General features: G+C 37.3%; 1 protein-coding gene across 1 annotated transcript in view; it reads right to left on the bottom strand.

Annotated features, from left to right (window-relative positions):
- Positions 1 to 13,453, bottom strand: part of stumps (DBB domain-containing protein stumps) — a 64,035-nt gene extending 50,582 nt beyond the window's left edge. The window contains exon 1 of the mRNA XM_017906695.1: positions 12,609 to 13,453. The gene's annotated coding sequence lies outside the window, so the exon portion shown is untranslated. The remainder of the gene's footprint in view (positions 1 to 12,608) is intronic.
- Between the last annotated feature and the right edge of the window lie 518 nt (positions 13,454 to 13,971).

Below are 13,971 nucleotides of genomic sequence, written 5' to 3'. Positions count from 1 at the left end.
CCAAGAATTAAAATTTTCTTTCCAGAACGACCGTTTTAAAATTTAGAAAAAGAAAATATGGGAGTACTTAAGTACAGCACTTAAGTATCGCTCTGAAGTTCCTGCTTTTCAGGTTTCCTTTTAAAAGACACTTCAAATTCGATCTCACTTCACCCTGGTTCTTTAATCTCCGGCATTAAGCGACCGAAAAACACGGTTTTAAAATTTCCAGTTTCTTTCAGAGAGACATATCTGAAAAGGAAATAGTAAAAATGATAAGAATAAAAGCAGGAAACCCAAAGAAATTAATCAGTCGAATAAATTTTCACCCTAAAACCCTACGTGATGTCGAAACGTAATACCGGTACACTCGAAAAGAAATAAAAAATAAAAAAAGTCAAAGAATATAGAAAAAATAAAAAATCCTAATTTTCAACCTAACTCGAACCTAAACCACCTTACATAATATCGAATCGCAATACTAATATAATAAGAAGGCAAAGAAATAAGCCGATCGAATAAATTTCCACCCCCTAAAACCACCCTACGTGATATCGAATTATAATAATCATAAAATAATAAAAATGAAAAATTTAAATATCGATAAAACTGCAAAGGACAAAAATGAAAGAAGGGGAACGGTAAGAAAAGAACGGTGGTTCAATTTCCACCCTTAAAAACCCCAAAGTCACCCTATACACTGTCGAATCGCAATATTAATAAAATAAAACAAAAAAATTAGAAAATTTAATATCGATAAAACAGCAAAAGACCAAAACGAAAGAAGAGGAACGATAAGAAAAAAGGGTGGATCAATTTCTACCCTTAGAAACCCCAAAGTCACCCTATACACTGTCGAATTGCAATATTAATAAAATAAAATTAAAAAATAAGGAAATTTAATATCGATAAAACGGCAAAAGTCCAAAACGAAAGAAGAGGAACGATAAGAAAAAAGGGTGGATCAATTTCCACCCTTAGAAACCCCAAAGTCACCCTATACACTGTCGAATCGCAATATTAATAAAATAAAATAAAAAAATATGAAAATTTAATATGGATAAAACAGCAAAAGACCAAAACGAAAGAAGAGGAACGATAAGAAAAAAGGGTGGATCAATTTCTACCCTTAGAAACCCCAAAGTCACCCTATACACTGTCGAATTGCAATATTAATAAAATAAAATTAAAAAATAAGGAAATTCAATATCGATAAAACAGCAAAAGACAAAAACGAAAGGAGAACGATAAGAAAAGAACGGTGGTTCAATTTTTACCCTTAGAAATCTTGTCTGAATCTCGAGATCGTAAATCGGGAATTATTCCGACGAATTGGGGGGGGAGGAAAGAAAGGAATATTTTCGGGAAGAAATATGGAGAAGATTTTTCACGCGGTTTCGCGGGTATGCCGATTCAGAGGTAGCATGTGCGTTTCATTCATCGCTGAAAATACGCGGGAATATTATATTTAGCGCGAACGCGGAGAGGAGAGTGTCGCGCGACAACCGCGACAGGTTTATGGTGGTTGGCACGGGGTGGCTCAGGGGAAATAGGGATCGGGCCACGGGCCGTCCCATTCACCTTCTATCCGCGCGATATTGGCTTGCGATCTCGCGACTCGTTTCGCTTTCTTTCGCTTTCTTCTTATCCTTCTTTTCTTCTTCGGTTCCAGTCCTTACGAAGATTGGCTTAATCTGCGAAAATGTCGTATTTCGGTCGTAATCATCGGGAGAAATGTTGGTAGAAAAATCGAAACTACATGCTTTCTGTCTGTCTCTCTTTTTTCATCTTTTCCTTTTTCAAGTTTCCGTGTTTGTGGAGATTGGGTTAATTTGCGAAAATGTCGTATTTCGGTCATAATGATGGGGAAAAATGTTGGTAGAAAAATCGAAATTATTCACCTACTGTATATGTGTATCTTCCTTTTTTCCACTTTTCATTTTTATTTTTCTTCTTTTTCTTTTTTTTTTGAGTTTACGTGTTTGTGGAAATTGGTTTAATTAGTGAAAATGTCGTATTTCAGTCGTAATGGTAAGGCAAAATATTGGTAGAAGAATCGAAATTATTCACCTTCTCCATGTGTGTCTTTCTTTTTTCTCCTTTCATTTTCCTTTTTCTTTTTTTTTTTTTTTTTGAGTTTAGTGAAAATGTAGTATTTCGGAAAAATGTTAGAAAAATCGGAAATATTATACAATATTTGCACAGAACAAATGAAATCATTGTAATCGAAGTTAAGAGTAGCCACGCAATTCTACATCACAATCGCAGCAAGCTAATTAATCGTATTATCTTCTCAAGGATTAAGGTCGAGGATAATCTAAGAAGATTAAAAATGCAAGCATAATCTCGCTAACGAACACCGAGACCCTGATTTTCTAAGATTCACCGATAACTATTAAAATTTAATCGAGCAACCCAAGCACGAGGCACTTTCTTACCGAAAAAACACAATTTATTTATATATTTTGTTTCAATTCAATAACGAAACTCTTCCTCAAACTATTTTCCTAAATTAACAGAAGAGTATCAATTACAGTTTACATTTCTTCCTATAGATCTTACCCGCTTATGTGAAAAATAACTGCAATAAAATGATAACACAGGTACCAAAAAAAAAAATTTTTGATAATGGAAATGCTTCTTATATATTTTAGAATCCGAATCTGGAAACGAAAACAGCCTACCATCTTAGGTTTATGAAATAAATAAATAAAATATCGAATACAACAAATAATAAAGCATCAATTCTTGCTATCTTTACAAAAATATTCTTAAGACCTCAATTTTTTTCCAAAATTTGTATGAACTGCTTCGTATAGCACTATCTTTCCCCTGTAAAATCAAATTTGATTTATAATGAAACGATTTTTCTTTATCGAGATATAACAGAAAAATGTCAACTACAGTTTGCATTTCTTTCTACAAATCTCATCCGTTTATGTGAAAAATGGCTGCAATAAAATGATAACACAGGTACCAAAAAAACAAATATTTTTGATAATGGAAATGCTTATATATTTTAGAATCCGAATATGGAAACGAAAACAGCCTACCATCTTAGGTTTATGAAATAAATAAATAAAATATCGAATAAAACAAATAATAAAGCATCAATTCTTGCTATCTTTACAAAAATATTCTAAAGACCTCAATTTTTTTCCAAAATTTTTATGAACTGCTTCGTATAGCACTATCTTTCCCCTGTAAAATCAAATTTGATTTATAATGAAACGATTTTTCTTTATCGAGATATAACAGAAAAATGTCAACTACAGTTTGCATTTCTTTCTACAAATCTCATCCGTTTATGTGAAAAATGGCTGCAATAAAATGATAACACAGGTACCAAAAAAACAAATATTTTTGATAATGGAAATGCTTATATATTTTAGAATCCGAATATGGAAACGAAAACAGCCTACCATCTTAGGTTTATGAAATAAATAAATAAAATATCGAATAAAGCAAATAATAAAGCATCAATTCTTGCTATCTTTACAAAAATATTCCAAAGACTTCAATTTTTTCCTAAAATTTTTATGAACTGCTTCGTATAGCACTATCTTTCCGCTGTAAAATCAAATTTCATTTATAATCAAACGATTTTTCTTTACCGAGATATACATCTTCGAAGTTACTGGAAAAATATTGAAAATTATAGAGTGTTATTATTTTGTCGCGTACTGAAAAAGGATAATACTATCATATAAAAGGGCTTTTAAGCTTCCCTTTCTTTCTCCACCACTCCCTCCCTCCCTCTCTCACGCAATATTTCCATAAAATTCCGAAGATCCCCCTAATTATCCCACGAATTAAATTTCCCACTCTACGAGGACGCAGACATAATCGCCTATCCTGTGCAAGCTCATTATAATTTTCGTGATTTTCCGACGGCGGTTCCCCTTGTCTCGGGCCTCATAACATTAGCTCAAGGTGTTACAAAGCATAATTATTCCGAGACATGCAACGGTAGTTCCACGCGTGCTGGTATTAAATTCTTGCACAACAGCTCCTGCACCCGCCTCATTTGCATCCTGAAAGCTGCATTTCGGAAGATCGTTAAAGCAGACCAGTTCAGCATTCATCTCACCACTGGCACCTGGCTCTCTATAAGACAACATCCAACGTTAATTCCAATTTTTCCAAACGAATTTTTCCTTCCAATTTTAATTCTAATTTTAATTCCGATTTTTCGAAAAATCCTTCGATCGGTTTCGATTTATCGATTCACCGTGCTACATCTACCAGTTGTCACGCGATTAATGAACGTTAATTACGTGGAACCCCCATAGTCACGGCCACGTGGACTCCATAGAGTAATGGTGGATGCACTTCCTTCGAGCTCGCTTTCGAGCGACCGGGCTCGCAACTGCTGGCAGAAAATTCGCTCCTAACTTGTCGCAGAGGATTCCAAGGCTCTGCACTTGCCACTTCCATGAACTTCGTTCGCCTAAGTGCGAGCAGTACCGAAGGGTGGTTATCGGGATCGTGGAAAGTTGCTGGAAAATTGTTCACGGTAATTACCGAAGTTCTCGGAGTATGTCACGAAGAAGAAAGCGAGGTGTATCTCGAGGAACTCGTGTTTTCGAGATTATTCTTGAGATTTCCTACACTTGATTTCTTTTTTCTTTTTTTCAAGGGAGGTTGGAAATTTGAGGAAATTGGAGTAAATTGGAGGGAATTCGATAGCTATGGGTACTGATGCCGTTGTTAGAGTGAAAAAGGAAACGATGGATGCTCGAAGAGCACAAAGGAAGTCGAGCAAAGCGAAACGATGAAACAAAGTGAAATATTGTTTTATACATGCTACTGGTTGTGCTTTGTGGCTGCTATTCCAGTAAGTATGTCAGAAAAGGAAGCCATTATCGTCCACGAGGTTACTCGTTTCGCGAAGCAAAGCCTAGGTATTTAAGTGAATTTTAGAAATTTTGCATATGACGCCAATGCATACGTTTGTCCTGGTTTTAGGATCTTAGTATTTAATAAAGTAATTTTTCATAGTGTTTAATAAAAATATTCGACTTATACCACCTGTCAAATAACTGGTAATAAACGTGTAAATACAGTATAAATAATATAGTAAATACAGTACGTGTAACATAGTAAATATAGTATGTGTAGTATAGTAAATATAATATATAGAGCATAGTAAATATAGTATATATAGCATAGTAAGTTTAGTGTTAGAAAAATGTTCACTTCACCCTCGCGCGATGCAACCCTTTCAACGCAGCGCGCCCTGTCGGTAAAATATATACCGCGCACGCGACTGCGTGTCCCCTCTACGTACGGAACGTTCGTGGTCATATATCATCCCCGAAATTCTATAGAAATTCACTTCCGTGATAACTCTAACTTCTGTGATAATTTTAAATTCTGTGGTAACTCTAATTCTAACTTCTGAGATAACTCTAACTTCTGCGATAATTCTAACTTCTGTGATAACTCTAACTCTAACTTCTGTGATAACTCTAACTCTAACTTCCGCGATAACTCTAAATTCTGTGATAATTCTAATTTCTGCGATAACTCTAACTTCTGTGATAACTCTAACTCTAACTTCCGCGATAACTCTAAATTCTGTGATAATTCTAACTTCTGCGATAACTCTAAATTCTGTGATAATTCTAACTTCTGCAATAACTCTAACTTCTGTGATAACTCTAACTTCTGCGATAACTCTAACTTCTGTGATAGCTCTAAATTCTGTGATAACTCTAACTTCTGCGATAACTCTAACTTCTGTGATAACTCTAACTTCTGCGATAACTCTAACTCTAACTTCTGTGGTAACTCTAACTCTAACTTCTGTGGTAACTCTAACTCTAACTTCTGTGATAACTCTCCAATTACATTCCCAGTTCAGTAAGAATTCACGTCCTTCGCGGTGTCCTCGTCGGGACCCGTGAGTTTCTCGAGAGATCTCGTGACCGAGAGCCTCTCATTCCGTCTTCTCCCCGTGTCGCCCCGGTCGGACCAGCACGGACTATTTTCGTTCGGCTTCCGTCGACCGGCGTGCGACAGAGAGAGAAAGGGAACGGTGGAACGTGCCAGAAGAGCCAGATGGCGCGGCGAGCGGCGGAGGGGGCGCTGCTAGGGTTATCGTTCCCATGAAAGCATCTGATTTACTCCCCTGTCCAAATGGATCAGCTGATGGGTCGAATCACCGCGGAGCATAAATTGTCACGCATTCGGCGCAATGTCGTCGGTTCGCGCTCGTTTCTACACGAAGTTTCGCGACTTCTGGGAAACGGTGCTCGGGCTGTTGAGACACGGTTCGTGGAAACGGGACACGAGGCTTTATTTCTCCCGCGAGTGTTGGTTCGTTGTTTTTCGAAAGCGGTGGACTCCGTTTAACGCTGGAAACGACGAAGCGATTGAAATTGCTTATTTCGGATATTGTGTCATTATCGTAGAATTTCTGAAAACATTTAATTGCATCTGGCAAAATTTAGCCTGATTTTTATTCGGGTTGAGATATAATTACACGTAGCTATTTGTCTCTGATGTGTCGTTATAATTATTGACATGACATAGTTAGCTATTCATTATAGGATGGTAGTTCTGGTATTAATTGTCGCTCTGTTTGTTTCGAATGATAGTGTTCCGATAAACATTTGGCTTCCTTTTATCGATTGTTTACTCGTTTAAGTCATACAAAATGACAGAACAAGTGTTGTGTATTTTTGTGCCAGTAAATGAATTAGGTACACTAGCTAAACGTGTTGCTTCGTGGAAGCAGTTCTAGAAATTGGTGGGGGTAATCCCGTGACAATTAAGCGGGCTAAACTATGTGATACTTAAGTGTGCACCGTTATATATATATTTCTTTCTTTTTTCTTTTCTTTTCGTTTCGTTGATGTCTAAGTTATTTCAAAAGGATTTCAAGCAACGCTTTTACTGTTGTTTGTTGGGATACGTCTTTCAAATGACCTTGACCACCGAAACGTCGATTTGCTTTGGTTAGAAAGTTTCGTAAACGAAAACAGGGAGATGCATAAACGAACTATTTGCTATCGTCATATGAAAAGTACACTAATTTTCGTAAATGAGTCATAAATGACCTTGTCACTTGCGTTTTCATTGTCCCGTCGTCGCGTTACTTGGACTGCCGCCATTTTTCTCGACATATGCTCGTAGTTACCGCCATTATCTTCGTATTGTCCTCGCTAACTGTGTAACTAGTTGTTTCATTTAACTCAAATTATTTATATGGATATGTACATGTATATGCATATATATGCTTCGTGTGGTTACAGTCGCGGTCTACTTTTGGTTGTTATATAGGGTGCTCCAGAAATAACGTAGCATTTTCTTTTCACGAGATATTTTAAGTTCCTTTTTTTTATTTTTTACAATGCTCCAAGAATTTTTGAACGTGTTCGGCTTTCCGTGAAACGACTCTTTGAATCTTCCTTCACCTTCTATTAGGGATATGACTGCGTCGGGAAAATGGTCTTTAACTCAAAGGAGAACTTAAAGTGCCGCAGTATTAAAGTTCGAATATTTAGGAGCCTCGTAATCTCAGAGTTTGTGAACCTTTTCATAGTGAATCCATGAAAAGCTTAAATTTTGAAAACCACGAATCTAGAAATTTCTAAATTCTGTAGATCATGAATTTTGTAGTTCACGATTCTTTGAATCTATCTATTTTTGGATCTACGAATTCATTGAAATTCAGAAAAGTTTTGGATCCATGAGTCCTAGAGTCCATAAATCCTAAATGCATCCTAGATTCCATGGATCTTAAAGTCCATAAACCTGGGCTCGATGAATCTTAAGGTCCACGGATCTTAGAGTCCATAAATGTTAAAGCCTCTGAATTTTAGAGTCCATGGATCCTAGAGTCCGTAAATGTTACAGTCCCTGAATTTCAGAATCCATGAATGTTAAAGTCCATAAATTCTAGGGTCCATGCACGTGAAAGTCTTTGAATTTTAGAGTCCATGGATCCTAAAGTCCATAAATTCTAGGGTCCATAAATGCAAAAATCCCTGAATCTTAAAGTCCATAAATCCAAAATGCTTGCTACTCTTTACGAACATTAGAGTCTATAAATCCTAGGGTTCATGCAAGCCAGAGTCCATATATGCTAGAGGCCATAAATTCTAGGGTTCACGCATGCTAGAGTCCACGTATCCTAGAGACCATAAATTCTAAACTTCATGAATGTTAAAGTCCATAAATCCTAGATTCCATGAACCTTACTGTACATAAACCTTCAAACGATGAATGTTAGAGTCCACGAAACCTGGAGACCATAAATTCTAGGGGGTCCGTGAATCCTAGAATCCATGAATCTTAGAGTCCACGGATCCCAGAGTTCGCGAATACTAAGGTCCATGGATCCCAGACTCCAACGATTAAAATCTTTATCGAACGAATGCGAATCCCAAAATTTACGAATACTCGAATACTCAACGAATATTCGGGTCCACGAATCTTCGTATTCGCGAACCTCAGAGTCCATGAACCCTAGAACCCGCGAATCTTAGAATCCTAACGGGACTAGGTTGTCACTCTAGAAAGTGCAAAAGGCAAAACGGGCACGGTTCGTTGATTTACGGATCGGTTTAATTTACGCACTCCATGTTAATTAACGGCGCGTCACACGTAAAGGAACGACCTCGCGTAAAAGTTAATGCGCGTACGCCCCTCTTATGGAGGCACGTGCACCGTCGGATGCGCTGCTTTTTTTCATCGCTGGCAGGTGCTGCATCGCGGTGCACCAACTACGTACAACAAATTAAATGCAGTTCAGCTTGACCCGCCAGATCGACGAACTTCTTTTTCACCTTGAGGCAAAAATAGCACCGTACTACGACGACTCGTTTCGACTGCCTCCTATCCGAATTTCAAATTTTCTCGACTGTTCCGTTGCTTTTTGGCAAGAAGGAGTGGGGGGGGGGAGAGGGAAGGGGAAGTAGCTCGGGCACTCGAGGATTTCTATCTCGCGATTTCTGTACTTGCTTGAAGTCAAACAACCCTGGATAAAAACTTTCTTTCCGGCCAACTTTTGCAACTGCCTTAAAAATAAAAATAAAAATAAAAATAAAAAATAGAAACCTTTTAAAATACGCTTTTGTTAAAGAACTCTTTCAATGGAGGAATATAGATATAGAGGGTATACTATCAAAATTTAACCAGTTATAATATAAAACGAAAAATGTTTCTTTATTTTTCTGGTTTAAAAATAAAATATTTGTACTAAACCGAGTTTTTCTTTTTTTTTTTTCTTTTTTTTGAGTGTAGATCTTCCTCTGTACAACTGTTGCCAAAGTATATATATGCATAATAATTTAACCTTGAAACGACCTTTGATTCGCAGAATTAAAATTAAATGCGATTTAATAAAAAAATATTCGATTAAATATAATTTGTTGAAATTGACGAATTTTTACTCCACGAGTATTTTCGAAATACTTAATTTTTGTGGCAATAGATTGCTATAGTAGCTTTTTATACTATTTAAATTGCATGGGAAATATTTCTAATACTATTAATTATAATTTATAGAGATGTTTACACGAGACATTCAGTATATAATAATAAAAAGCATATAGGAAGTTTTTAAAATTTTTCTATTTTAATATCAACGATTCGAATTTGAAACCCACGTTTCTACCAAATTTTGATTATCGATTATTTCGCTGTCGATTACTTTAATATCTACGGTTCAAATTTGAAACCTACATTTCTGCCAAATTTTGATTATCGATTATTTTTAAATCTACGATTCAAATTTGAAACATACATTTCTACCAAATTTTGATTATCGATTACTTTAAAATCTACGATTCAAATTTGAAACCTACATTTCTGCCAAATTTTGATTATCGATTATTTTTAAATCTACGATTCAAATTTGAAACCTACATTTCTACCAAATTTTGATTATCGATTATTTTAAAATCTACGATTCAAATTTGAAACCTACATTTCTACCAAATTTTGATTATCGATTATTTCGCTATCGATTATTTTCCTCGGAAAGGGAAGCGAAAAAGAAACCTCGAACAAAGTCTCGTCGATCGTCGTAGATCATTACATTAACTTCCGCGACGGATCGAAAATCGCGTGATTCGCACGTGACACGCATTTTTACGCGTCGGTTACGCAACGCGCCGCGTTTATGGCACCATCTCGGACCCACGCAGTGCACATGCACGCTCGATCATCCACTCTTACGTCGTTTCTCGTGGATCAAGGTCCCGAGATCGAATTTGGCGCAAGCACGTTTCGGTTTCTCTTTTTGGATCATGCATACTTTCTCCCAAACTGATACCTGAATTTATTATCAACCATGCACGAGACCAGAAACCTAATGCAATTAACCCCTTACCTGCAGCGATGTAATTTGTTCTACTCTCGAGAAAACAATAATAACAACACAACAGGGGGTAATAGACAATAATAAATGGTAACAAAGAAGTTCTTGCAGTGAAATTTCAAAAAAATTTTCAAAATCTGTTACGCTATTAATAAAGAAAAACATTGTTCCCCAATTTTGCAAATTGGACCTATCTGAAAATTACACGAATATAATGAAAATTTAACATGAGTCAATTATTTGCCAATTCGATCAACTCGAGCAGATATTTATTTTAAATATAATATTCGAGAAAATTAAAAAAATGGAATTAATTATATTGAACGATTCGTGTGTAAGTTATTAATACATGGGAAGGAGTCGGGAATCACGCGCCATTTTGAAAAAATTCACAAAATAATCTCGAAATAAAATAAAAGGGAAAGAAGGAAAGAAAAACTTACGTTTAAAATATTCGGTAAGTAAACGTGTATTTTTGGAGTCAGAAGCACGGAAAAGTTTGGATACCTCGAGTGTTTACACGAACTTTCTCCCTCCTGGTCACTTCCGAATTATCTCGTGAAATATTGACACGCGACTAAAATTCTATTTACCAGTCCAAAAGCAAGTGTCTAATTAAAACGCCGATAGACGTCATCCACTTGGACCAATGAAATAATTCCAAATCGTTCTCGTCGCTATCCAAACATCCTACTGTGCACGTGCTACAGTCGTGCCATCTTAAGTGCCATTTTGAATGCCATTTTTGGTGCTATTCTAAGCACCATTTTAAATGCTTTTGCACCGTTTTAGCTACCATTTTAAGTGCCATTTTGGATGACATTTTAAGCGCTATTCTAGGTACCATTTTAAGTACCATTATAAGTGCCATTTTAAGTACCATTTTGTGTGCTATTTTCGGTGCTGTTCTAGCCATTAACCATTTTAAGTGTCACTTTAGATGCCATTATAAGTGCCATTTTATGCGCCATTTTAAGTGCCATTTTAGGTGCCATTTTAGGTGCCATTTTAGGTGCTATTTTAGGTGCCATTTCAGGTGCTATTTTAGGAGTTATTTTGGGTGCAATTTTAAGTATCAATTTTGGTGCTACTTTAAGTGCCATTTTAGGTGCCATGTTGTATCTAACAGATCCTCTAACAGGCACCGTATTCGCGAATTTTTCTCGACAAATGAAAATTCTCGATTACGCGTGCGTTTTCCGACATTCCACCACAGTCAGTGGACACTGGAGCGGAAAAAATGGTAAACGATGCGGGAATTATATAAACGTACAAAAATACAACTCACATCGAGGTCGGGTTGGAAGTACCAACGAAACGAATTCGCGTGTAACGTTCGAGCGTCTGGTTAGGTTCGGCTGTCAGGTTCGATCTATTAATATACACTGCGAGCCGCCTGCCTAATTCCTAATGGAATATTCGTACAGATTTCTCGACGTGGACGCCTTAAAAGTATTCGACGCTGGAGCATGCTCGAACGTCAGCTATTTGGGCCCGGCGAAATGTCGAAATGCACGTAGACAAAAATTTTAATTCGTCGTTTAAAGAGGGAGAAATACTCGAAGGCTTCCTCGCTATAAAAATATTTACAAAAGAAAAGAAATGCTAAAAATTTGTCACGTTTTCCCAAAATATCGAGTAGCACGTTTCTATTAAATTATTATTAAATTAATATTACGAATATCGTAAATTATTTCTAAAATTAACCCGTATGCCGATGAAATCAAAAAATTTAATTATAAATTGTGCTTTGGGAGTGTAATTAATTTTAATTAGCCACTGTATATTCCCATAATCATAATAATGATTTAAATCAAGAATCCAAGAGAAATAATATTCCCGCCAATTTTAATTTTGATTTTCCTTTTTTCTTTTTTAATTTTTATTTCAGAAATTATATCAAAAACATCGAGGACAAAAATATGAATAAAAATTGATATTTTTATTCATATAAAAATAGCAAACAAAGAGAGATCAAAGATGGAGGCGGTTTCAGTTTCGTGGAAAGTGACATGGTCGTTCGATCAGCTGATCGTCCACGTGCTCCGCGTTGCGAGAACAATATTCTTCCTCGATGGAGAGAAATCGTGTTTCCGTTCGAGAAAACGTATTTTCGAAACGACGAATGTAAACCCGCCTTAAGGTATTGCCAGAGCAAAGGAATGTCGACGAGCTGTTAACGAAAATACCTAATCTCGCCTGGCAATAATAGCCAAGACATAAAAATTCCATAAAAATATAACAAACTCAGTTCACACGTGCTTTTCATTTCTACAATACATAACTATAATCATCCTACCTTAATTTCCCCTAGACAATCGTTGAAAAGAACACTCGTTGCTTCTCGAAAAGTCCATTCTTCCTCGAACCATCTTCTCTTCTTTGGGCTTCAAAATTGATCGTTTCTTCGATTTTGGATATATATGTCTTTCTCTACACTCTTTGTACTCTTCTACTAATGATTTCAGTTTTCCACCAGTAAAATTTCAACTAGAAGCGGACGTGGTACCCGCAATTAACGAAGGTGTGCACACTTGATCAGGTCTTCGAAGAAAAGGCACTCGAGGCTACGGTTCTTTTTGTCCACGCGAATGGACGAAAGCAGCGCATGAAAGGTAGCATTATTCGTTCGTAACGAGACCCTTCGAACGATTCGATAACTTCCTTTTTATTCCGTGCTCTTGAAGCAACGCATCAAAGCGCACTTCAGCGGCGCGCGTTCAGACGACGCTGAACGACGCTGCTACAGGCTTCTTGCTCGCTTTGGACTTCGATACACTTCTCGAAAAGTGGCCAACACCGATTACAATATCCCTTTGAAGGATCCTAGCCAACGGTCCTCACGTACGCGCCATTTTCTTCCACGCTCCGCGCGCCATCTCCTTCATCCCGACTAGCACCCCGGGCCCCGAGTTGCTTCCAAATTCGCGAGGCAAAGTTTCGAAAGTTTTACAGCCAAACGATAAAACGAGCCCGTCGATCTATTTTCTAATTCTTCCCTCGTCCAACTTCCCAAAATGGCAGCCAAATTCCACGGCGGGACCTTCGAACCGCTATCTTTAGACGGTTCGACCTCCAAACTCCTCGAGCAATTCCCAAATCGAATTACAGGACTGGGCACACTCGTTTCCCATCGACTGTCACTCGTGGAATTTTAAATTTCGAACCGCTATCTTTAGACGGTTCGACCTCCAAACTCCTCGAGCAATTCCCAAATCGAATTATAGGACTGGGCACACTCGTTTCCCATCGACTGTCACTCGTGGAATTTTAAAGAGAGAAAATCGATAAGCAGAAGTTCGAAATGGAACTTCTATTTTGGATGTAAATAGAAACCAGTCGAAGAGGTACACTTGAAACGTCCCTCCGGTTACTTTGCCCCGAGAAATTTCTATCCAATTTCCATCGGAAGGTTAGTTCCCAGGCACTTCAGGCCACTCCTTCTCCATCAAGCCAGAAATCATCGAAGAAACACGGAGGTATCTCCGAGTCCTTATCTCCGTTGCAGTTGACCCTATTTTATCGTCAGAACTCCAATTTTATCCACGTTCCAAGTCCATTCCACGAGTCTCGGAGTCTCTTCAAACGCTGATCTTGCTCAAACGCTAACCGAGATGTCTCCGGAGTTCCATCCTCGTAATAACCCCTCAGCTTCCTGCCAA

The sequence above is a fragment of the Eufriesea mexicana genome, unplaced genomic scaffold (assembly GCF_001483705.2).
Source record: "Eufriesea mexicana isolate 0111107269 unplaced genomic scaffold, ASM148370v2 scaffold5767, whole genome shotgun sequence".
Lineage (NCBI taxonomy): Eukaryota > Metazoa > Arthropoda > Insecta > Hymenoptera > Apidae > Eufriesea > Eufriesea mexicana.
The sequence above is the reverse complement of the archived record's forward strand: the minus strand, read 5'-3'. Positions and strand labels throughout refer to the sequence as shown.